The sequence below is a fragment of the Spinacia oleracea genome, chromosome 4, assembly GCF_020520425.1.
Source record: "Spinacia oleracea cultivar Varoflay chromosome 4, BTI_SOV_V1, whole genome shotgun sequence".
In the NCBI taxonomy this organism is placed as follows: domain Eukaryota; kingdom Viridiplantae; phylum Streptophyta; class Magnoliopsida; order Caryophyllales; family Amaranthaceae; genus Spinacia; species Spinacia oleracea.
The window spans coordinates 163,255,883-163,283,124 of NC_079490.1; the positions used below are offsets into that span (position 1 = coordinate 163,255,883).

Here is a 27,242-nt window from a genome sequence, read left to right on the forward strand (position 1 = left end):
CCAATTTGGTAGCCGCATCTATGGAGTAGAAAAGTGTAGAACGGACCGGTCTTTTGTGCAAGGCGGCTAGCAAAGATTGTTGGCGAAGCTCAGGATTTAGATGTGGTGGTGGTGATGGTATTATGGGTGTGGGGGCTTGTAAGGGTGGTGGTAATATGGGTGTGGTGACTTTTGATGGTGGGTGTTTTGGGGTGGGTGGCCTTTTCAATGTGGCAGGTTTGGGTGCAGTTGGTTTAGTGGCATTACGCTTAGGATTTGAGCGTCTTGGTGGTGTCATGGTGTATGAAATCTGTGATAAGTGTCACCGCAATCAACAATGCTAATAATCCAAGTAAATCAAAACTCCGGTACTCCAAGCAACAATCAAATCAATGAAACCAGAATTCACAATGAAGCAATTTGTCCCTCAATCAATTTCAATTGACAATCAAGTAATTCATGTAATTCAATTTAACCATAAGCATAGAAATTCTTGAATAATGTCAAAGTGTAAAATAGAGGGAGTAATTCGAATCTTACTACCAATTTGGTGATGAATAGAGCATGAAATTGATGAAAATCTCCTCCTTTGACCCTTATGAAGTTCACAATTCAACCAATTTGAGCTCCAATTATGAGAAGCAAAAACCCCCAAATTGATGAAGTCTAGGGTTTATGGTGTTCAGGTGGGGAAAAGGTGAAGGATTTTGAGGGTGGGTGGCTGGTTTGGGGCGGCGCCGACAACGGGGGTGGTCGCCGGCGGTGTTGTGGTGGTGGCAGTTGGTAGGTGATGGTGAGTGATGGGATGTTGGGTGATGGTGGTGGAGAGTATTGGTGAGTGAGAGTGAGGGAGGAGCGGGGTGTTTGCGTGTGGAATGAGAGTGAAAGGGCTAGGGTGTGCTGCTTGTGGGCTGAAAGGAAAGGGTGAGGCGAGGCATCCCTCGCTGCTGTCGACGCATCCCTCGCTGGGGTTTGCTAGGCATGAGGGCGTGCATTGGGAGAGCTGTGGGCGAGCTCTCTCGCTGGCATCGAGCCAGCGCTCGCTGGGGGATTTGCTGCGCGCGAGGATCGCACGATGAAGAGCTGGTGCTGCGAGCTGGCAGGGGCGCGAGGAGCTCGATCGATGGCGTCGAGTGCTCGATCGCTGGCTGCGAGAGTTGTTGCGCGAGAATCGCTGGCTGGCATGGGCATTGCGCGAGACCGATCGCTGTGCTCGACCCATCGCTCGCTGGAGCTGCGCGAGATCCCTCGCTGTGGTCGAGGCAGCGCTCGCTGGAGCAATGAAGGCTGGCGTGAGAGCTGCGCAATATTAGTGAGCGATGAAGAGCAGGTGCGCGGCTGGCATGGCGTGGGTATCGATTGCTCTCTCGCTGGCGTCGAGTGCTCGATCGCTGGCTACGCGAGGAGCTGCTACAGCTTGTCGATGCATCAAAATTCTCGGAATAGCTTGATCGTGCACCTACACATCCTAAAAAAAAAAAAAATCAAACACCACTAAACTCAAAAATTAGAATCGTTAGTAAAATTAAAACACGCAAAAATAAATGAATAAATACGAAGAACGAAAAACTAGTCTAAAAAAAAATGAAAATAAAAATACGAAAATAAATAAATAAATAAATGAGTTCAGGTGATCTCAAAAATAAAATATTTTTGTTCTTTTGTTGTTTATATAATTTTTTTTTTTTTTTTTTTTTTTTTTTTTTCAATGAAATAACCAAATAAATAAAATAGAATTAGATGAAAAATAGAATTAATTGAAAAAATTGAAAAGAAAAAGAGTTAGAAATCGGGTTGCCTCCCGATAAGCGCTCGTTTTAAGTCATTAGCTTGACTCCAAACCTCAATAGTCAAGCGTCGGTGGGTGGATCGGAGAGATAGATCGTCTCCAATTTTCCAATAAACGCTCCTTCAGTGTATAGCTTCAAACGTTGACCGTTCACTTTAAACTTGGTGCCATTTTCACTAGCAACCTCAATAGCTCCATGTTCCTTGACTTCGGTGATGGTAAAAGGTCCGGACCATCTAGACTTAAGCTTTCCTGGAAAAAGCCGTAGTCGTGAATTATAAAGCAAGACCTTATCACCGATGTTGAACTCCCGTTTTTGAATCATCTTATCATGAAACTTCTTCGTTTGCTCCTTATAGAGCCTATGATTCTCGTAAGCTTCAAACCGTAGTTCATCTAGCTCATTCAATTGAAGAAGTCTCGCTTCACCGGCCGCTTCTAAATCCATATTGATCTCCTTGACGGCCCAAGTAGAGAGATATTCCATTTCAACTGGTAAATGACAAGCTTTGCCATACACCAACCTATACGGAGTTGTCCCCAACGGAGTCTTGTAGGCCGTGCGTAACGCCCACAATGTGTCATCCAACTTCAACGACCAATCTTTTCGAGACTTGTTGACCACTTTTTCGAGAATTCTCTTGATCTGTCGATTAGAAACTTCGACTTGGCCACTCGTTTGAGGATGATAAGCCATGCCAACCTTTTGAGTAACTCCGTGCTTCTTCAGAAGAGCCTTAAAAGTCCTTTGATGAAAATGGGAACCCCCATCACTAATCACGACCCTTGGGACTCCAAAGCGCGGAAAGATGATTTTCTTGAAAAGCTTCTTTACGACGTTAGAGTCGTTGGTTGGCGATGCAATAGCTTCCACCCACTTTGTAACGTAATCAACGGCAACCAAGATGTACCGATTCCCACATGAAGAAGGGAACGGTCCCATAAAATCAATGCCCCATACATCAAATGGCTCAACTTCAAGAATTCCGGTCTGTGGTAGCTCTTGCCTTTTCGAAACATTGCCCGTCCGTTGACATTCATCACATGCATTGCAAAAGAAACGAGCATCCTTGAATATAGAAGGCCAATAGAAACCACTTTGAAGAGTTCGATGGGCGGTCGGAATAGCACCAAGATGGCCACTAGAAGGTAAACTGTGGCAATGCTTAAGAACCCCGTGGGTATCCCAATCCGCTACACACCTACGAAACATACCATCGGCACACTTCCGATACAAATGTGGATCATCCCAAAAATACCGCTTAGCATCATGGTAGAATCTCTTACGTTGTTGATATGTCAATTCCGGAGGATGGGAGCCACCAACACAATAGTTCGCAAAGTCCGCATACCATGGGGATTTAGTAGACACAGAGAATAGATGATCGTCAGGAAAAGAATCATTGATAGGCCCGTCTGCGCTAGATTGAAATTTCAACCGAGAGAGATGATCTGCAACAACATTCTCAGCACCCTTCTTATCCCGAATCTCCAAATCAAACTCCTGGAGAAGAAGAATCCATCGAATAAGTCTCGGTTTGGCCTCTTTCTTGGCCAACAAATACTTCAAAGCGGCATGATCAGTGTGTATAATGACTTTCGAACCAACAAGATACGTCCGGAATTTGTCAAGTGCATAGACAACCGCAAGGAGCTCTTTCTCAGTAGTAGCATAATTCATCTGAGCTCCATCCAAGGTTTTGCTTGCATAATAGATGGCATGCAACACCTTGTTCTTTCTTTGGCCAAGCACTGCTCCAACAGCATAATCACTCGCATCACACATAATTTCGAACGGCAAATCCCAATCCGGATGCTGAATGATCGGAGCAGTTATCAATGCTTTCTTTATCCTGTCAAAAGACTCCAAACAAGCATCAGTGAACTCAAATGTGGCATCCTTGAGCAGTAATTGAGTGAGGGGTTTCGCAATTTTAGAAAAATCTTTTATGAAACGGCGATAGAAACCCGCATGACCGAGAAAACTCCTCACTCCCTTGACATTCACGGGAGGGGGAAGTTTCTCGATCACCTCAATTTTTGCTCGGTCAACTTGGATGCCACGCTCAGAAATAAGATGACCAAGTACCACTCCTTCATTGACCATAAAGTGGCACTTTTCCCAGTTCAATACCAAATTCACGTCAGAACAACGTTTAAGCACTTTAGAAAGATTATGCAAACATACATCAAAGTCAGAACCATAAACACTAAAATCATCCATAAATACCTCCATGATATCCTCGATGAAGTCAGAAAAGATGGCCATCATACACCTTTGAAATGTAGCAGGGGCGTTGCACAAACCAAACGGCATTCTGCGGTATGCAAAAGTTCCATATGGACAGGTGAACGTCGTCTTCTCCTGGTCGTCTGGGTGAATGGGAATCTGAAAGAAACCTGAATATCCATCCAAATAACAGAAAAAGTTGTGTTTTGCTAATCTTTCTAGCATCTGGTCAATAAAGGGGAGGGGAAAGTGATCCTTCAAGGTGGTCGTATTCAACATTCTATAATCTATACACATACGCCAACCTGTGACAACACGAGTGGGGATAAGCTCATCCTTATCATTCTTAACGACCGTTGTCCCCCCCTTCTTAGGAACGACTTGCACCGGGCTCACCCATTTAGAATCTGAAATGGGATAGATGATGCCCGCATCAAGTAGTTTCACTACCTCTTTTCTCACCACATCTTGCATATTAAGATTCAAACGACGTTGTGGCTGTATGCGAGGGCGGTGATCTGCTTCCAAGTTAATTCTATGCATACAAAAGTCAGGACTAATGCCCTTGAGATCGTCAATGCTATACCCGATTGCCTTTTTGTGCATACGTAGCACGGTCAGAAGCTTGGAAAGCTGGCTATCGTCGAGTGCAGCATTAACGATCACAGGAAAATCCTCATTATCATCAAGAAATGCATATTTAAGGTGAGATGGTAATGGTTTTAGTTCTACCTTCGTTACCTGTGGCTCGGAAATAGAGCAAACAGTTGCCAATACCTCAAAACCATCGACTTTCTCAACTTCAATTCCATCTAAATCCGAGATCAAGGAATCAATCTCAAAATCTCCTTCTCCTTTATGGGCTTCCAAGGTGAGAGTCGCCAGCAATAGATCATCATACAACATTCTAGGAATGTTGTCTAGAGAAATCTCTTCTGCAATATCAATCCTGCAACAAGTATTCTCAAGCATAGGAGACTTCACAGCATTGGTTAGATTAAAAGTAACAGTATCATCACCAACACTCAAAGTAAGAGACCCAGACTTGACATCAATAACAGCACCTGCAGTACATAAAAATGGCCTACCCAAAATTATGGGGATTTGACTATCCTCCTCCATATCTAGCACCACAAAATCAACAGGAATGTAGAATTTTCCCACCCGGACAGGAACATCCTCCAAAATACCTAAAGGATATTTTATAGAACGATCTGCCATTTGCAAAGTGATTTGTGTGCATTTTAGTTTTCCCATATTCAACCTATTACAGACAGAAAGGGGCATGACAGACACACTTGCACCTAAATCACATAATGCTTTATCAATGAACAATGCACCTACATGACAGGGGATGGAAAAACTACCCGGATCCTTAAGTTTGGGTGGAGACTTATTTTGCAATATGGCACTACACTCTTCAGTTAGAGCAACTCTCTCCGCACCACCATAATCCCTTTTCTTAGTGATCATCTCTTTCAAAAATTTTGCATAAACAGGAACTTGAGATATTAAATCAGTAAAAGGGACCGTTACCTCAAGATTCTTGACCATTGCCAAGAACTTACCAAGTTGTTGATCAACCTTAGTTTTCTGCATCCGGTGAGGGAAAGGTAACTTAGGCACAATAGGGAGAGAATCAGAATTCTTCTCTTTTCCCTTATTTGCACCAACATCATCAGCATTACCAACTTCCAGGACTTGAGGCTCTGCATCAATTGCTTTCCCTGGTCCATCTGTGTTCTCCTTAGCAAGAGTTGCATCATCAGTGGGCATCGGGGGTCCATTATATTTAGTGCCACTTCTAAGAGTGATAGCATTGGCACTTTCTCTGTTCTGGGGCGGAGTAGGTTGCCCTGGTAGTGTACCCGGTTGCCTTTGAGATAGAGTGTCAGCAAGTTGAGCAACTTGATTCTCCAACATTCTATTCTGATTCTTCAACTCTTTGATGCTCTCATCATGGTTCTTTTGAGCTATCTCTGCGGTCTTCTGCACATTTGCAATGAGCTTATACAGATCACCCATGTTAGGCTCTGGAGTAGCACTGCTCTGAGGGGGTTGTTGATATCCTTGATGCGGGGGCCTATTAAACCCCGGGGGAGCATTATGTGAGGCTCCTTGTTGAAATGGAGGCCTAGCAACATGTGGTTGAGGTGGATGGAACTGTGGTTGCGACCATTGTTGCCGGGGTTGAGGATTCTGAACATTGTTGCCCCGATATGAGAAATTTGGATGATTCCTCCAACCCGGATTAAATGAATTGGAGTATGGGTCATTGGGTTGTCTCTGTTGAAAAGCATTCACTTGCTCCAATTGCGTAGTATCCTGTAAACTATAAGAGCACTCATGACCAAAGTGACCTTGGATTCCACATACTTCGCAGTAAGAAGTTGTCACTGGAGCTACACTAGACATAGCATTAATACTCATTGGGGGAGTACTAGACTGAGGAGCCTTCAAAGAATCGATCTTCAGGTTCAAGGCTGCCACTTGTGAGGACAATAGAGCATAAGCATCGACATCCAATTTTCCTTTCTTAGATGTGGATCTGGTGGTGCTGTAATGGTTGGCAGCTAAATTGGCAAGAAAATCATAACCTGCATCCACTTCTTTGTCAAGAAAAACACCCCCAGCAGCAGAATCAACCGTGTTCTTTGTTTCATCTTGCAAACCATGGTAGAAAATCTGAACCAAGAACCATTTTTCAATGTTGTGATGCGGACACGACCGCTGCAAAGCCTTAAATCTATCCCAGGCTTCTCGAAGTGATTCACCAGGTTCTTGAGTGAATGTAGTCAGCTTATGCCTTATTTCAGCAGTCTTGGTGGGTGGAAAGAATTCTTCTAGAAAGGCCTGTGAAATAGCACTCCACTCTGTCTCCTTGACATCATTCAACCATGTTTGAGCCTTATCACGAAGGCTAAAACCAAACAACATGACTTTCAATTGGTCTTGAGTGACCCCTTGATGCTTGATAGTACCACACAGTTGGTTGAACCTCTGCAAATGGTTGGTGGGTTCCTCAGATGGATGGCCACCAAATTGACTTTGTGAGACCATGGAGATTAGAGCGGGCTTGATCTCAAAGTTGACTGCATCAATAGTTGGCATTGTGAGCCCAGTCGGAACACTATTCGAGGAAGGAACCCCATATGATTTCAGGGATTTAGACATCGTGTGACTCGGTGGAGTCTGTGAGTCTTGGGACCCTGACTGCTTCTTCTTTTTCTGTTGCTTTTTTAGTTGACGAAGGGTCTTTCCAAGATCGGGATCGGGAGGAACCAAGGTACCCGTTCTGGCAGACCTGGGCATAAACAACAACGAAAGAAAACGCAGTGAGATTTGTCTCAATTGGAACTGAGAGTTCCAATGAGACAATGGAAACAGTTCAAATAATCAAACTAAAACTAATAGAATCTAGCCGTCTCCCCGGCAACGGCGCCAAAAACTTGATGAATTAAAAAGTGATACCGCAAGTGCACGGTGTCTGTTGTTAGCAGATACTTAGCAAATACGGGTCGATCCCACAGGGAGACAAGTTCTATTAGTTTTTGCCCAATTATACGAACTATTTCAATAACGAAAGTTGATTTTGGATATTATTAACTAATGAAGCTAAAGCAACAATGTAAATGTGAACTTATCAATGAATTAAAAGGTCTAGGGCGTCTGTTCGGTTCACCATGCTTATACCAATCCAAGAACACAAATCAATCCATAAATGAATAAACTAAGCCGAGTAATTAAAGTACATGTTAATCCTACGGTCGGGTCTTAACACTTTCAATTCAACATATGCAGTACGGTCGCTAACATAATCAGAATTGCCGATTGCACTAAGCCTCTAAAAATACGATCTTTCGATTCTAATTCCTATTAGCTAGATAATCAATTCATGAAACTGGCCGATAACATGAATCAACAATTAAAACAAATCAATCGGAATACTCAAGCAATAATCTATAAATTAACGAACTTTATGCATAATAATCATGGTATAAACATGGCTTCCCTTACTTAGCCCTAGAGTACGACTACTCGCTCATAATTGAATTAATAAACATGATAGAAATAATAAACATGAATTTCATAATCAAAGGAAAAATTAAACTAAGGAACGAAAACAATAATAATAAATTAAAGCAAAAGAAATTATGAAAAATACCTCTATATTGATTTATTGAATGGAATGAACTAGGGCTCAATAATGTGTAGAGAGAGAAATAAAACTGAGCGTTTTTAAGAATTCTCAGAAAATAACATAAGAGAAATAAATTAGTTCCCTTGAGTATTTATATGCTCCTATTTTCTAAAATAAAATAAATAAATAAATGTGAAAATAAAAAATAAAAGTCGTCGATGATTGGTCGATGGAGCGATGATGTGGCAGCCAAACCCGAGCACGAGCCGCGCACACGGGAAGATAGATGGCGAGGCATGGGCAGCGAGGGATCTCGCGCACCATCCCTCGCTGGCATCATGATGAGCGACTAGCAAGAAGGTAGAGCAGCGAGGGAGCTAGCGAGCCATCCCTCGCTGCCCTGCGCGTGTGTGTAGCAAGCTAAGCGACGAAGCTATAGGCAGCGAGGGAGCTAGCGAGCCATCCCTCGCTGGCCTAGTGAAGTGCAGCAAGACAAGACGACGAGCAACGAGGCAGCGAGGGAGCTAGCGAGCCATCCCTCGCTGGCCTAGTGAGATGCATAGCAGGCCAAGGCGACGAGCAACGAGGCAGCGAGGGAGCTAGCGAGTCATCCCTCGCTGGCCTAGTGAGATGCATAGCAGGCCAAGGCGACGAGCAACGAGGCAGCGAGGGAGCTAGCGAGCCATCCCTCGCTGGCCTAGTGAACCAAGCAACTATGAAGCGATGAGGCACGACGATAGATGTAGCGAGCCTACGATAAATGTCTTGCGAGCCAACGAGGGATCTTGCGAGCCAACGAGGGATCTTGCGAGCTATGCACAAGCGATACATCGAGTTAATCATCCCCGGAAAACTCAATTCTCCGATCAAACACTTCGTCTCCGACTCAAACCATCCGGTGATCATTCGTTCCACCTCCAAACACTCCGAAAGCACCCAAATGATTGTAAAATCACCTGAAATATCAAAGAAAACACAAACGGAGCGTAATAGAGTACAATAACGACGACTTATGCAATTATGACTCTAAATGCAACTAAAATGAGACGAATGCCTAGAAATGCAACATAAATGAGCCTAAAATACCCTATATAAATATGATTCATCAGATGGCGGTCTAGATGTGTGTGTTGACTTGACTGGGTCTTCCCCTATGACGCAATCTGGGTTGTCAGGCTTCATTCCGGGTCGGGTTGTGGCGGTTGCAGCGCAGCGGAAGCAGGATAAGTATGCGGCACGTTGTAGGGCTTTGGGTTACGGTTTCTTTCCTTTTTCCTTCTCTTCTTTTGGGGAATTAGAGAAAGGGGCTGTTTCTTTGCTGAAGCGGGTCCAGACGTACTCCAGGGCTCAAGACATTGGGGCGCAGGCAGCTGCCCACATTTTCAGCAGGATCGGGTTCGCCATAGCTAGAGGAGTGGGGGCCCAGATTGTATCTCGGATCCCCTCCAACTTCTTGTAGTTCACTTGATATTTGTAGCTTGTTAAGCTTGTAACGTTTTGGTGTTTTCTAATAATAATAATAATAATAATAATAATAATAATAATAATAATAATAATAATAATAAGCCACCGCACATGTAGGGTTCAGTTGGGAATATTTTGTATGAAATGGATTAGGATTTGTCGTGCAAGGGCACAACCCTCATGTTAATTGGCATGATGTGGAATCTCACTTTCGTGAGGAGGAACATGGTAATAATTTCACAAGTGTCTTGCTTGGTTGATCACAAGTCCTAAAGCAAAAATAAGATTGTTTCGGTTGTCATTTATTAATTGTATGTGTGTACGTTATTGAGTCTTGAGTTAACCTTTAATAAAATATTAATAAACGTAAAGTGCAACCAGAACAAGCTTCAAAACTCTTGGAACGTATATACCTTGAGTATGAACAATGGGGGGAGTCTTGCCGGAAAGCTCGTACTCCTACTAATGATACAAGACGTTGTTTCATTCATATTATGCGCAGGAATTCCGCCGGTATGGCCCGACATTCGGTATAGCCCGATTTTATTATTTATTATTTTGGTGTATGGTTGGATCCCATCACCTTTCCTTTATGGAACATTCTTTTGGCCCGTTCGAAGCTTATTCTAATTAAATTGTGAGTCAAGAGTCGAGTCAAGAGTTGAGTCTTGTATTCATGATTTGTTTGTTAATTATTATATGGCTTTTGCATGTTGATTAGTACTTAGTGAGTGATGCATGTTTTTAGTTTTATTTCACTCTATTCTTGTAAGTACTCAGCTTTTGCTGACTACGTGCTTTGTGTTTCTTTGGTCATGACCCTATGATGATTATCATTTGCACTTGCATTGATGGGGAGTAGAATAATATAGCAGGTTGGTAGATCGAAATCATGTGGCTTGGGATGATCGAGAGAGTTGCATGCTTTCATATTTTGAACTATTTATTTATACTTTAATTATGTTTGAAATTGTTGAACTTTTTATACTTTGGTTTTTGGGCCGTCATGGTTGCAAATTGTAGGAGGCCTCGATATTTCATTTATTATGTTTTTAAAAGTTAGTTGACATTAAATTCCGCTGCGTAATTCTGGTACTAGCCTTAACCGTTATCACGGTGGCGGTAATACTTTAGTAATTCCTTTATTTTAAGTTGGAAAATGGTTTTATAAAAGCAAGGAATTATTAGGGTGTTACACTTGGGGATATTTGGCATGCTTTGTGCTTTGTTACTATATAGTTGTCCCTTCGAGCAGAAGTGCTATAACCCATAATATTGCTCCACCCCTCCCATTTTTTAAGCAAATGCTCACAAGGACTAGAAGCCAAGCAAGAGCTCCATGGCACCATTTCCCTTAAAGTTATCAAGTTTCCTGTGGGTGATCTTTTGAAAACATCTGTAGAAGTCTTAGACGAATTAGGGTAAGTTTATGCACTATTGTATAACGAGTGCCGATGGTTGTTTCAGGCTTTTAACAACATTTTCTTGTAGCTTTTGATAAATTCAACTGATTTGTCGTGCTCCTAAACGTTGATTTGTAATACAGCAATATATTGCAGGCAATATGTATTGTATGCTATTAATTCTGCAAATTATTTCATGGTTATTGATGACAAGATACAAATGCAGGGTATATTGACAAATGAAACGAAGTGCCTGAGATGTGAGACCATCACAACTAGAGATGACACATTCTTCTATTTAAGTCCTTATATCCAAGGTAATATGCGCTTTTGGCATTAGTATTCAGATTCTTGTAGATGCCCAACTTTTAAATTTCTTAAAAGAACTTCTAAGCACCTATAGACCCCAAAAAACACAAACTTTAATTTGATCATATTCAATATTAGGCAACTTTTGTCACATTCCATATCAAGCAACTCTAGTCACATTCAGTGTCAAGTTATGTTTTGGAATATGCATTCACCAATAGGAGCACCCAAAGTACATAAAAAAACAAGAATACACAATTCTTTTGCACCTTATTTATCAATTATCAATTGTACTGATGTCATGCTTCTGTAGCCGTTGTAGCCGTTACTCCTGCAATAGTTGCACTTTTATCATTGACAGCAGCAACAACAGAACACCGGCATGAGCCTTGAATAAGGGTTTCAACCAAGTTACACGTTGTAGCGAGGAAGAAATATTATTGGTAACACAAAAAGTAGTTACTTAATAATATTTGAGGAATTAAAGGCCTTGTTCTTTTCATCCTCAAAAAATTATAATAAGTGTTTGGTTAAGTTCTGGTTAGGGACTTTAAGTTCATTTTACAACTACTATAAGTTCAGATAAAGTTTAATAAGTTCAGATTAGTTCTAATAAGGCTATGTTTGGTTGAACTGAATTTAACTGAAATTAACTTATTTGAACTTATTTTGTTTGTACCTTATTTTTCTTTGTCGATTTGTTTATTGTTTCAAAATTTCTTGTGTTGGATTGAAATTATTTGTCATATGGATTCGGAACAGGTTTTTAGTTCCATTTGTGGGGATAGTTCAATTTTAAATGAAACTCTGCCGGATTTGCCACTTTCACCATCATTTTATGTTATAGACTTTTGTAATAGATAAGGGTCTATAATGGGAGTCTTGATCAAGTTATATGAATCATTGGGGTATTGAAAAAAGTTGTCATTTATCCACTGTTCTTGGTTTAGCTTTAGTCATTTATTTCCAGCTTCTTTTTTCTTACGTATTTGGATTTTATTCATTGGTAATAAGTTTCTTATGAAAATGTTACACTTGATTTGTTTGTTGTGCAGAATGATGCATATATTCAAGAACTACAAGCAATTATAAATATGTGAAGATTTATAAGGTTTTTGGCACATAAATATTAGATAGGTTCTAAAAAATAGAGGTAGCGGACCATGATTGTAGGATTTTTGTATTTTAATGTATTTAGTTTTAGAACCTATACTTCTTTTACTATGCAAAAAATTGTAATAGATATTGTGCCAATGAAATTAAGCTATGAAATGGATAAATTGTAATAGATTTGTTATGAAAATCTTATTTGTTCATATTTATTACATCTATATGGATAATTAAATCGATTTGAGAACGTAGCTTTAGACCAATTGAAAGCGTTGCGATAAACTCATATGAAAGCGTTGCCATAATTATATAAAAAAAAAAAAAAAAAAAAAAAAAAAAGCTTTGCCATAATTAAAAAAAACAAACAAAAGCGTTGACATACACTCAATAGAAAGTGTTGCTATAAATACAATTGGATGTGTTACCATAAGTATAAAAAAAGTGTTGCCTTAGTTTTAAACTTCTACCAACACAAAACTAATAAGTGTTGCCTTAATGGGCGAAAAATGTTGCTTTAAATGTGTAAATGTTGGCTTAAGTTGTTGAATAACTGTTGACATAGGTTAGAAGTGTTGTAATAAAAAGCGTTGCCTTAGTTATTTATGCCAACGGTTTATCATAAGTGTTGCCTAAATCCGAGAAACTGTTGCCATAGACTTATAGCAACGCCCCCTATTGGTAACGATTTTTAAACCGTTGCTATAGGCCTATTGCAACGTTTAATTGGGCTATGCTAACAGTTTATTGTCGTTGCTATAAGCCTATTTTGTAGTAGTGGCTAGTACTCCGTATATCATATAATTATATATACAAAGTTGCATACTCCGTATATCATAAATCGACTTTTCATATTTAAAGTACAAATATATGCTTACCGATTAAGACAACATAGTCAACAAGAAGATGGGTTATAGATATGAAGAGTGAAATATTGACGGCTGCACCACCACAACAACAGAGAGTGTAGGGTTTGAGTCTTTGAGAATGAGTTTGTGACTTTGTGGGCTTACACAAACGCATATATTGGACCTTTGAAAGAAATGAGAAAGAAAGTAAAATATTTGAAATTTTGACTAATATTGAAATAAGTGTTCAATATGTGTTCAACAAGTGTGTCCAGCGCGTATCCAGTCCGTGTCCACGTATCTAAATAATACCAAAAAAAAGAGAATCTTGATTTCGCGTGTCGAACACATATTTTTGCGTGTCCACGGAGTATCGGTATCCAATACGTGTCTGACACGTCTGACCCGCTGTCCATGCTTCCTAACTCTTGAGTACGCTCGGTAGTTTTAATTCTCTCTTTTTTAATGCAAAAAATATTTACATGTCACTAGCGGAAAATGTTTGGTTGGCCCTAAGGGTTAGCAACCCTTAAGATACATATAACATAAAATAATATATAAGTGTAATTAATTGGAGAGAGAAAGTGTTATAAGGTGAGTTTCAATACATTTGTAACCAATCACAATTCAATATTTAAAGGGTTACCAACCCTTAAGGTTACTCTATCATTGTCCGTCACTAGCTCTTAATCATATTTCCTAATTTCTTCTTGCAATCTCCAATTAAGAGATTCCAATTAATGTAACTCCTATACATTTCTCTCTTCGTAGTTAAGTTGATCACTTGGGAATAAATGTCTAAACTCTACATAACCCAATCAAAGGCTCATTTAATGAGCATTTACATCAAAAGCTTCACAAAAACTATATAGTAACAAAGCACAAATAATAGGCAAAAGCTTCACAAATCCCATCATTAGAAACATTAAGCATCATTTATATTTAAAAAATCTCTATCATATAGTGCAACAATGTAATACACTAATACTCATCCCTTTACAATAATCGGTTGTTTTGCATTGTTAGCACTTACACCCAAAAATACATGGATGTCAAGTAAGGAGTTTATCCCAATATATTTATCCCCAAAATACTTAACTAATACATTATCACACTCCATATTGGGGTGTAGAACTTCCTTCCATACCATCAAGCTCAGCCTGAATCTAACATCTACGAAATTTGCTGTTCAAGGATACTGGTGCATTATCAGAATGACCGTTGCCAATCAGTTATGCTTGAATAGGAAAGAATTAAAAAGTAAAGACTTAAGAAAAAAAATAAAAATAAAAAATCTAGTGTATGTACTATAAATAGGTTCAATATCGTAATTGCAGTAGATGAGTTAATCTTCAATGGGATCGGTCTCTATTTCTTGAGCCAGTTCCCTTTGTCAGGCTATCTGCGCGCTCATCTTATCCTCCTGCAAAGGAATACACCTTAAAGGCAAACTGGAAAGCCCTCCAGAGCCTTTTAGCGTACACATTTTTCTGCCCTCCTGCTTAATTTGGACCAAGCTTGATCATTTGTTTGTGCCTTTGCATCTCTCCTTTCCTGCAATTCAAGAAAAAAAAAATGTCATGCAGTAATATAGTTGGTGATTGATTGTTGTTGACCCAAAAATGGTATATGACATAGCAGGATCATAATTTAACACATTATCAAGCAATTAATACAATATGATAAACCATGACTGTTGTTCTGAAACTGTGTGGTCAGATGAAGTTAGCCTATGTGATGCTTTTGATCATGAATTTGAAGTTTTTTTTTTGATGAAAAGATATATAGGAAGGAGCCTTACTATTATCTGTGAAGTGTATTCATGAGAAGATCAGCGAAGCCTTCCCCATCGTATATACGACTACTGTCATATCTCTCAGGTTGAAGATAGTTGTTGAGGTAGTCATTGCCTCCAATGTCTATTAGAAAGACTGATTTTGCGAGGTACTGGGTTAGCTCATCCTGGTTCTAGAAAAGTAGTGGTAATTCAGTGCAATTGTCTCCTGAAATTGGGATATCTGTCCATTCAAGGATGTCCGCTGCCCCTGAGAAGAGGTTAATCATTAATGGTATTTCATTAAGATCTTACCTTACTACAGTTTAACCACCATTTTTTGTGGTTAAAATATTTCAATAAAAATATATTTAGGTTAAACATACAACCCCATAAGGCAATAAGAAGTTTCGTATTTGAGGGATCAAAGCTGTTGATGTGGAAATGGAAACCGAACTGCATTTAAACTAACCTTAACAAATGTAAAATGTTTAGAAAAACAAAGATCTGACAATTTCTATAAGATGCCTATTTTTCTCTCAGTAGTTTTATTTTTCTGAGGATATCAATGCAAGGAATCTGGTGAATAAGCCCCTGTAATTCATAAAATGCGAAGCATGACCATACTGAATAAAAAACCATCCAACGCTACTTGCTTATGAATTTGTGCTCCAATGACTCAATGAGATTGGCTGAGGGTTTAAAGATAGGGAAAACATGCTCTTATGGGAAATAGTCAATGTGGCTCTTGAATAGTCGTCCAATATGAACAGAGAGAACATATGGAAGCAAAATCTTAATTGTTTAGAGTGCAAGGCTGTAGAAAATATATCTTTGTTTCAGTCTAAGTTTGCATCAACATAATGATTAAGGTCTGACAAACTTCTTCATATACATATGCCGAGTTTGCAACATAAATAAAACTATAACTTAGATGGCACCAACAAATTTTTAACCTAAATATATTTTTATCGTAATCTTTTAACCACAAAAATTGGTGGTTAAACTGCACTAAGGTGAGATCTTAATGAAATACCATTAATGATTAACCTAGCCTGTCTAGCCTATTAACTTTGACGAAATTTCAACAAATGACACATAAATAAACCAATAAAAATAATTTGCAAAACACCCAAGCAGTCAATTCTGACTCCAATAACTGATCAAGGATTTGAACAGTGAAATTGTAAAACCTAATTAACAATTCTGAACCAATTCATATCATACAATATGTTGGTGACCTGTAAAGATATTCCCCATTTAGATCTGTATATGTGATTGAGAGAGCAACAGATAGGAGAGACAAACGAAGAGTTTTGAATGATACATTGCGTGAATTTTCACTGGGTTTAAATGTAGTTAATTCCATAAATGTAGTTAATTCAATATTCATAATTAATTCGTAACAAAAATCCCATAACAAAAAAAAAAAATCCAAAATTGGTAAAATTAAGAATTCAGAAAAAGGAGTATACCTTCGGGTGTGCATCGCGATTGTTGCTGCCGTTATTGTTGCTGTTGTTGTCGGAAACTCGCCCTCCCTCCGTCGGTCCCTGCACCGCCTCTGCCGTAGAACACGTCTTCGGAAAACCCAGACGTCATCTTTTTCTTCTTCTTCTCACCTTCCGATTGTTTGATTTGAAGCTAATACATAAGAAAACCGACAAAAGAAAAACTTATAAGGAATCCAAATTAGATTTATCAATAAATGTAAAAAAACTGACCTTTTTCAGCCTAATTTCAAAAATTCCAAAATGTAAAAAACTGACCTTTTTCAGCCTATGACAACAGTTAAATCTGAAAACCTAAGTCAAAATTAACTCCAATACTTGTTCAATCAAGCATGAATTCGACCAAAACAAAACTCAAATCCAATTAAATCGACCAAATTTCAATAAAATCAAATATTAAATCCATAAAATGAAACAAATGACCCGCAACCTAATTAAAAGAACAAAAACTGGAAAAAAAATTACACGAAAAATCGACATACCTTTTCAAATTGAAGGAGAGGAAGAAGATCGAAGGAGACTATGAAGAGGATCGAAGGAGAGGATGAAGAATTTCGAAGAAGATCGAAGGTATTCGTAGAGGAAGAAAACGGGAGGAAGAAGAGAGAGAAACAATGTAGCAGTAAGTTTTAGGGTTTGCAATGAAAAGTTGTGGTTTAATTAGGGGGAGGGGCATTACCGTCTTTGTTTATGGGGACACGAAAAGTCACTTTACCATTTTAACCTCAGTTGTTCCTTTATATAATAGAGATAATAATAATAATAATAATAATAATAATAATAATAATAATAATAATAATATAATAATAATAATAATAATAATAATAATAATAATAATAATAATAATAATAATAATAATAATAATAATAATAATAATAATAATAATAATAATAATAATAATAATAATAATAATAATAATAATAATAATAATAATAATAATAATAATAATAATAATAATAATAATAATAATAATAATAATAATAATAATAATAATAATAATAATAATAATAATAATAATAATAATAATAATAATAATAATAATAATAATAATAATAATAATAATAATAATAATAATAATAATAATAATAATAATAATAATAATAATAATAATAATAATAATAATAATAATAATAATAATAATAATAATAATAATAATAATAATAATAATAATAATAATAATAATAATAATAATAATAATATAATAATAATAATAATAATAATAATAATAATAATAATAATAATAATAATAATAATAATAATAATAATAATAATAATAATAATAATAATAATAATAATAATAATAATAATAATAATAATAATAATAATAATAATAATAATAATAATAATAATAATAATAATAATAATAATAATAATAATAATAATAATAATAATAATAATAATAATAATAATAATAATAATAATAATAATAATAATAATAATAATAATAATAATAATAATAATAATAATAATAATAATAATAATAATAATAATAATAATAATAATAATAATAATAATAATAATAATAATAATAATAATAATAATAATAATAATAATAATAATAATAATAATAATAATAATAATAATAATAATAATAATAATAATAATAATAATAATAATAATAATAATAATAATAATAATAATAATAATAATAATAATAATAATAATAATAATAATAATAATAATAATAATAATATAATAATAATAATAATAATAATAATAATAATAATAATAATAATAATAATAATAATAATAATAATAATAATAATAATAATAATAATAATATAATAATAATAATAATAATAATAATAATATAATAATAATAATAATAATAATAATAATATAATAATAATAATAATAATAATAATAATAATAATAATAATAATAATAATAATAATAATAATAATAATAATAATAATAATAATAATAATAATAATATTTTTTGCCTTTTCTCTCAAAAATAGAGCGATTAGGGTGCGAATATGGTGGTTTCACGTCCATAATCCGGCAGGGTTTCCGGCGGCATTAGGTTCAGCGACGGGACCAGCAGGTTTTTGCGGTGGTTGCGGTCAGGGTGGTTTCAGCCGGTGGTTTCTGGTTTGCGGTAGTTTCTGGGGCAGACTTCGACGGCAGTTTAGGAACTGTTTTTGCGGCGGTTACGGTTCAAATTTCAGGCGAGGTTGCGTGTGGGTTCAGGCGGAGGGTTTCTACTCCAGTATTGGGTCAGTCCGAGTAGGTTTCAAGAAGTTTACGGGGCAGTTTTGGGTCAGTTTCGAGGAGGTTTCAAGCGACTTTTTTGGGAAGTTTGTGATCAGTTTCCGGTGAGTATTCTTTGGGCAATTTGTGCGGTTTGTGGCAGTTTGTTTACGGGGAAGTTTGTGATCAAGAGAAGTTTGTTGTGGGGTGTGAAATTGCGAATTGGTTGCGGTGTAAAATTAAAGAAACAAAGTGGTTTGTGTTGCGAAGTGACGGTGGTTTTGTGGCGAAATCAGTTTCAGTTTTGGGCGTTGAGTTTCTTGCAGTTTGGTGCTGTCGATTTCAGTTTCGGTGTTCAGATTTTGGTAATTCGGTGTGTTCAGTTTCAGTTTCCGGTGCAGTGACGTTGGAGTTACTTTTTGGTTGAAGGGCTTTGATATGGCGGCTTCTGTGGAGAAGTTTCATTGCCCTTTTGTGGGACTTAGCGGGTGCCAGGATGGAGGTGGGCGTGGTTTGGTGAGGAGTTCTCTGCTCACTCACTTACGGGATCGTCACTGTTGCTTTGGTGTGCGGGATGCTACCCGTCATTCCCTTACTACCAATTTGCAGGTTTTTACTTCGGCTGAGGTGACCTTTCGTCGTATGGGAATTTGGCTATGTGGAGATTGTTTCAAGACTCATACTCATCGTACTAGGTGTCGACATGGCAGTGGTTCTAGTACTGTTTTTGTGGACCCTCCTGATTCTGGGGATGGTATTCCCCGTTTTATTCTCTATGGTATTCAAAAACCCCTAGCTCCTACTTCCGAGCTGCCTTCTTCTGATGCGCCTCGGGAACATCATTTTTCTTTTGATGTTGCTCTTCTAGACTCTTTGTTGTCTAAGCGGTTGCGTTCTGTGAAATCCATCCCTCCCAAATGTCGTTTGGGTTTTTCGCGGGTTCTGAAAGGGGCGCTTGATAAGGTGATTTGCAGATCAGATGACATCGCTTGTTGGGTTCAGTTGCTCGTGTTACCTCTTTGTGTCCTCACGACTTTTTCTCCGCGGAGTAATCGTGAGTGTTCATCCGGTGTTAGGCGTCGTCGTCAGGAAGAGAGTATCACCGCTGCTATTCGTTCTTGGGGTGTGCCTGGTGGTTCTGAGCAGCTTGTTATGGACACATTGGCTAGCGTGTCTCCCCCTCTATTGGATGTTGACGACGACCATGATTTGGCGGAGCGTAATATTAAGCAATGCAAGAGAAAAATTTCTGACGGTCACTACACGGCTGCCGTTAGAGTTCTTTCGTCCTCAGGTCTTGCCCCTTACAATGATGCTACTCTTGCTGATTTGCAAGCAAAGCACCCTTCAGTTCCGGAACCTACCTTTCCGGATATCCCAGTTGATCATCACCTTACTGCTTCCTCCGCTGTTGTGATGGAGCAGATTAGGGGCTTTCCGCGTGGTACTTCGTGCGGTAGAGATGGCTTGCGTGCTCAACACCTTTTGGATTGCTTGGGTGGTGCTGCTGTAGCTGTTTCTGATGAGTTGGTGGACTCTATCACTCAGGTAGTTAATCTCTTTCTTGCTGGAAAGTGTCCTGCTGAGCTTGGTGGATATATTGCTAGTGCTCCTCTTACGCCACTTGTTAAGCCGGGTGGTGGTATTCGGCCTATTGCTGTGGGCACTATTTGGAGGCGTCTTGTTTCTAAGGTTGGGGCTGCTATGATTGGTCCGTGTTTAGGGAACTACTTTGGGGGGCTTCAGTTTGGAGTTGGGGTTCCAGCAGGTGGTGAGGCTATTCTCCATGCTGTCAATCGTTTGGTTGAGGCTCGTGGGGCCGATGTTGGCCTCTCTATGTTATTGGTGGATTTTCAGAATGCATTCAATTTGGTTGATCGTTCGGCTTTGTTGCGTGAGGTTCGGCTACATTGTCCTGCTCTTTCGCGTTGGGTTGAATTCTGCTACTCTTCTCCAGCACGGTTGTATTATGGGGAGCATACCTTGTGGTCTTGTCAAGGTGTGCAGCAAGGGGATCCTCTCGGCCCTTTGCTATTTTCTTTGGTTCTACATCCATTGGTGTGTCGAATCAGGGACTCTTTTGATCTATCTCTGCAGGCGTGGTACTTGGATGATGGCACTATCGTTGGTGACACTTTGGTGGTTGGAAAGGTCTTGGAGTTGATTTTGGAGGAGGGTCCTCATTTAGGTCTCCATGTTAATGTTGAGAAGACAGAGGTTTTCTGGCCTTCGGAGGACCCACGCAGTCGTCTAGAGGGTGTCTTTCCTTCTGATATTGCTCGTCCCGCGCTTGGTGTTAAGTTGCTTGGTGGTCCAGTCAGTACGGATTCCTCTTTTTGTAAGGAGTTGGTTTCGCGACGGGTGTCGAAGACTGTTGTGTTGATGGATGCTGTAGCTAAGCTTAATGATCCCCAGTGTGAGTTGTTGCTTCTTCGTGCGTGCACTGGAGTTTCTAAACTCTATTTTGCTATGCGCACTTGTCCACCTCATCTTTTTGAAGCGGCCCAAGTTTCTTTTGATGTGGCTCTTCGGGCTTCTTTAGAGCGTATCGTGACTGCTTCGGGACCTGGGTTCGGTGGCTGGCAATGGCGTCTTGCTACCTTGCTGTAATCCCCCGTAAATTTATAAATTTTATTAAATATATTTTAACGTATATTATTTATAATTAAATAGAATTTATGAAGTTTAGTAATAAATATATATTTAACGTAATTTATTTTTATACGTTCTAAATATTTCAACGATTTATGAAATCAAAAAAATAATTTTAGAATTTTATGTTGAAAAGAATTTGAATTGCGAAAACACGTTCGATTGAATTTGGAAAACAATATTAACTGGTTTTGGATTCAAACAAACTCAATTCTAATCCTAGCCCAAATTGACAAAGCCCAAAACAAGAAAACCCATATTATCAACCCATAATTCAACTTCACGTAAAATCAAGAAAGCCAAAAACCCTCTTCTCTCCTCTCCTCCAATTCACGTGAAAAGCAAGCAAACTCTCTCTCTGCTTCAGCCACCGCCGCCCTCCTTGCTGTTGTCCCTCACGCCGCCGGCCAACCACCTCAGACGCTCCTCCTCCGTCGCGTGCAACCTTCCTCGCCGGTAACTTCTTCTTCCTCCTTTTCTCCTTCGGTTTTCCTTCTCCCTTTCGTTCTCTCCTCCTTAATGCTTGTGTTCATTTGTTGCGACAGCCACCTGCACCCCGTCGCTGCCGCCAACCAACCAGCACCGGTCGTTGGCCCCTTCCCTTCTCCTTCGCGAAGCATCAACACTCCTCCTTTTCTTTCTCCTCTGCGTGCGTTTCCTCCTGCTTGCACCACCAGCCACCTTCGGTCACCCTGCTGCGCCACCACCCATCGCCGCGCTGCCACTGTGGCATCGCCGTGCTGCTGCACCAACCGCCGTCAGCTCTTCCTCCCTTCACTTTTTGGTTTACTCCTAACCCTAAGCTAATTTAATGTTTTAATTATGTTTAATTAATTTAATTTATGTTTTCTTGAATTAAATTTTATAGTTTTATAATTTAATTATGAATTTCAGATTATATGTTTTGCATAATCAAATTATTAATTTTCAGATTATGTAATTGAATTGGAATTTGAATTTTAATTATTTAAAGCATGAAATTTTAAGGTTTTAAAGGTTTAATAGTTTTGAAATCATGGTAGAATGATTATAAATTATTAAAGTTATTGTTTTTATGATTTCAAAGTTTTGGGAGTAGTTTGAAATTAGTTATATTGCTGAAAATTTAAAGTATGATGTTTGCGAAGAGTTTTCAACGAATTTCAATCAGTAATTTAATAATTATGATGTTAGGAAATCAAACATTCAAGTTTGGATATTGGGGAAGGTTCTAAATATGTTTAGGATGTATTTAGAATGCTTTATTATAGTTGTGAATGATTAGAAATTGATTGGGAATCCTTGTTGGTTGTTTTAGGCGGAGAATTCTCTTTAGGCGACTTTTGAAAGTGTTAAAGTGGCCTATTAGTTGTTTATGCAAGGTACGTACATACCTGTGTGCTTGGAATGTGTGCTAATTGATGAAACCATGTTGAATCTTGTTGTTGAACTTGGTTATGTTGATATTATTGTTGAACTTGGTGATGTTGATATTATGGACGAACTGGGTTATATTGAATGTGCATGTTTAATACTGTTGGACAAACTTATTGAACTTATTTTGCACTATAAGAACTGTAACATGTTAGTATGGATGTTTGATACAAACATGTTGGTTGGGAACACTAGATTATTCTATATGATTGGGTTGGATCAATTGGTTGTTGTTCCCTTTCTATCTTTTCACTACTTTATAAGGGCGGAGGACCTTGTTTAGTAAGTTGAAACTTTATGCCCATATACAGGGTTGCTCATGGTTAAAGGAAAGGTTGGTTAAGTTGGAATGAGTCTTGATTGATGCTTTTATGATCACTTACTTAATTCCAAGATAAAAACAGTTGTGAACAAATGTGAATTGTCTGTCTTATGTAATGGTTGAGTCATAACGGAATCTCAATTTGTAAATCATGTAAAGTGAAACTGAATAGCAATAGCTTTAGACTGTGCACGTCTGAAGTGACGGACAAACAGGAGTTGGGGTTCATGGTGGTAGCCCATGGCCTTTTCTGGGACCGGATTGATCACCGTGTCCTATTTTTATTTAAACGTTCCTCGATATCGCAGGTCACTGAGGTTACGGAGTCGCGCCCGTACCTCGTCTTCCTTAGTGAAGACTTCTGGATGGTCAACTCGGTCCATTGTCTATTTCAACTAAAATAATATTATGGTTATTAAGCCTAGCTTAGTCTAGTCAAGTATAATCGTCAAATTATTATGTTTTGTCTGTCCTTACTTATATTTATTAGTATCATGTTAGGGTTGTTGGTTTGATAGTATCATGCTAGGATTGTTGTTGTTTTAGTATGTAGTACTCAGCTTTGCTGATTACGTGCTTTGTTTGTGTGTGTTGATCATGGCTATGCCTTATTGATCCTGTGATGACCCATCTTTGGTGAGCAGTCTCTAAGGATCAATAAGCGTTGCCCATCTACAGGTTTGAAGATGATGCACCATTGGGATCGGGATTAGAGAGCTTGTTGTTCTATTTGTTTACTTGAGTGATTTAATTTGTTAACTTGGATTTGAAATTTGTCGTACTATTCGTATTTCCTTATTTCAGTTAATTGGTTTGGACCTAATATGTAATAGATTATTTATGAACCTAAAAGTTAGTTTTATGTTTTCCGCTGCAAAATTCTGAATAAGCCGTTACGTTTTTACACGGGCGATAATGCCTTGATAATTCTCTACGTTTTATATTAAAAGATTATTTTAGAAAAGAGAGAATTGTCGGGGTGTTACAAAGTGGTATCTAGAAGCTAAGGTTTTACTTTAATAAATTTTAGGCGCCTAACTATCTAGTTATTTAAAATAAATTTCTTAAAAATCGAGATTCTACGTATTATAGTGTTCAAAAATTGGTACTTTTTTTTGGGGGACCGATTTCCTTTTATCCTGTTTGAAAGTATATAATATTTCTTATTTAAGTTCGAAATCAAATTATTATTAAAGTTAAAGTGATACTTTCGACATTTTTATTTTTCTTATTATTTATTATTCAAAAAAAAAAAAAATGAGTACATTTTTTTAAGTTGTTTCAAGAGTTAGAATTCGTTATTAGAAAATATAAATCTTTTTCGAATTAATAACTTTATTTTCTAATTTATTCGCTACGCATTTCCTTAATTTATTTTACTTTATTTATTTTATATTTTTTATTTATATTAATATTCTATGTTATAATTTTATTATATTAGCGTCCTTTTACCTTGTTATTTAAATTATTCCAATGCTTTAGTTTATGAGAGATGGGTAGTATAAGAAGGGCATATAAGGTAGAATTATATGTGCATTAGTAGCTAGTCAACGCTAACTTTAGAAATTGATTGTTATGTACGTGCGTGTGCTAATTGTTTAAGTGTTACATTTACATGTGCATAAAGAATTGTTTGCTTCCACCAAACTTATTGCGTTATTGAACTTTGTTTATGATTTGGTTGGAAAATCGTTAGTGAGACATGGAATTGTTTATTTCAGGAATAAAATATTTCTTTCCAAGTATACCAACATAGGATCCTTCGAGAAACTTGATATAGAAACCCCTGATATTTACGTGAAGAAAATCATGTTTGGATGTGAATATTATGCTAAAGTTCAAGGGCAACCTATCTTAATGAGAAAGGATATCATACCAGCCACTATCATTAATTGCTTACCTAACAAATTTCCATACCTAGAACTCAAGGAAAAGTTTAAAGACATGCATTCTGATAATGGAACTCCAAACTTGACTAAGTATGGGACTTGGGATGGTAGATGGAAATATGATTCAGAAATTCTGACCACCATTATTGAAGCAGCAGAAAGTGGGTTTAGAGACGATAAAATCGTAGGAAGTCATGTTGGGGATTCAGTTACAGAAGAACCTATGGGAATAAGTGTAAATAATGACCTAGAGGAAAATGATGTAGCTGTGGAGAATGAGAATGTAGGTGTTGAGGCAGAGAAACCCTAACCCAGGGGCCCATGAGCCTACCATTGAGATCTCTAGTGATTCAGATAGGGAGCTAGAGGAAGAGTTCGACGAATCTTGAAGATCTAGATTTCACTCCGCAAGTTTCCTAGGAAAGAACAGATAGGCAAGATGCCACAAGTATTTGAAGTTGTAAAGTTAGTTAGTTCTTTTATGTTTTAAAGAATAAGTAGCGAAGCTACAACAGTTTAAAGTTAAAGTTTATTGAAGTTTGAAATGTTCTTTATTATTTTCAAGGATGTAATAAACCTTTATAGAGTTAGCAATAGAAGTTAAAGTATTCATTTCCAGTTTGAGAATTCCATTATTCGCCAACAATAGTTTATGTTTGTGTCATAGAACCTTTATGTTAATTTGAGGACAAGTGCCTTATTATGGTTTAGAAATTGTTATTAACATTCTTTTGAGGAATAGAGTTAGATTATTGATAATCCAAATGATCATGAGTTTATTTTGGGCACCCGAATGGGAATATTATTACTTATTTGTTGTGATTGAACTTCCATTCATTGGTTTTCAAATTGTATGTCCTTTATGGGGATATTTTCTTGAATGAGTGACGATGATTGCTCTATTATTGGTGTACATTCTTGAATAAGTGTTTGTTGATGCGATTTCTATGATCAAATCTAAATTTCTTTCGTAGAGGGGACATATGAGTTATTTTAGGTCGCACACTAGAATGTCAAGCAATAGTGAGTTAGTTGCTACTATTCGCCTTTTGGCGGGAAGACTGGCTGAAGAGAGAACTGAGCGTCCTGATTCTACTGGGGACATGTTTGAGAGACTAACCAAAGTTAAGCCACCATACTTTAAGAAGCAAGCTGATCCTACCTTTTAGAGAACTGGGTTAGAGAAAATGAGAAACTGTTTGGGGATGTAAAATGTCTTGAGAACATGAGAGTGGGTCAAGTTGTCATGTACTTGAAAGATGAAGCTGATTTATGGTGGAGAGAAAATAGAGCTAGGCTTAGCGCTGCTGAGAGATTCAATTAGGATTCAATTGTTACTGTCTTAAGGGGAAAGTTTTACCCTACCTTTTATGAGAAAGCAAAAAGCTTAGGAATTCATAAACCTTAGCATAGGGAGCATGACCATAGCTGAATACTATGCAGACTTATAGCATGACCACCTTAGGATTAGGTGGGGAAACCTTTACGTCTTTATATATTGTGTATGGGGGGGGCTGCTCATATTTATGGCCTGTAGTCCAGAATGGACAAGAAAAATGTTGTTGGGGAGAAAAGAAAAGAGTTTAATGCTGGAAAAACCAAGGGAATTTCAAGAGGAATATGAATGAGAATAGGAATGGGAATGGAAATGAAAATTTTCAAGGAAGGAACAATCAGGGGAACAACAATAGGAACCAACCTGAAAGAGTGTATCACTGTAAGATGTGCAATAACAATCACCCTGGCAAGAACTGCAAAGGAGAATTAGTGACCTGCAACTATTGTCAGAAAAAGGGGCATAGGAAGTATGAGTGCTTTACTAAGCAGGAAAAAGGAACAAAATGGTAATGAGATTGGTAACCGGGTGAAGTCGGGATTTAACCAGTCAAGAAATTAGAGTTCGAAGCCTATAGGGTCGCAAGACAGCCAAGGAAACCTCCATAAGTCTGCTAATTAGAATAACAACCATAACAAGGCCCCGGGTAAACTGTCTGTGATAAGTCGAAATGAAGGTGAACGACCTGTTGACTTAGTTTCTATTACTTTTCTATTAACTCCGTGCTAGTTAGAAAGTTATTTGATTCAGGGAAAGCTTATTCTTTTGCTTCGTCATCTCTTATTAAGAGTTCGAAGTTAGTAGATTTTGAGGTGATTGATTTACCCGTTAGTATTCCTACTGCTGTAACCATAAGGTGTACCAAATTGTTTAAGAACTTGC

General features: G+C 37.7%; 1 protein-coding gene, 2 long non-coding RNA genes and 1 other non-coding gene across 4 annotated transcripts in view; 3 read left to right on the top strand and 1 right to left on the bottom strand.

The window, feature by feature from the left end:
* Nucleotides 1–27,242, top strand: part of LOC110776081 (uncharacterized) — a 64,254-nt gene that overhangs the window by 11,637 nt on the left and 25,375 nt on the right.
* Nucleotides 6,706–6,811, top strand: LOC130460464 (small nucleolar RNA R71). Its single transcript, XR_008920329.1, has one exon. It is a non-coding gene; the product is annotated as a small nucleolar RNA R71 (small nucleolar RNA).
* On the bottom strand, nt 14,206–17,257 carry LOC110782807 (uncharacterized). Its single transcript, XR_002531982.2, has 4 exons — nt 17,038–17,257; nt 16,520–16,688; nt 15,072–15,315; nt 14,206–14,824 (listed from the first exon to the last, which is right to left on the bottom strand). It is a non-coding gene; the product is annotated as an uncharacterized lncRNA (long non-coding RNA).
* Nucleotides 21,431–24,041, top strand: LOC130471619 (uncharacterized). Its single transcript, XR_008932114.1, has 4 exons — nt 21,431–21,856; nt 21,946–22,184; nt 22,698–22,761; nt 23,780–24,041. It is a non-coding gene; the product is annotated as an uncharacterized lncRNA (long non-coding RNA).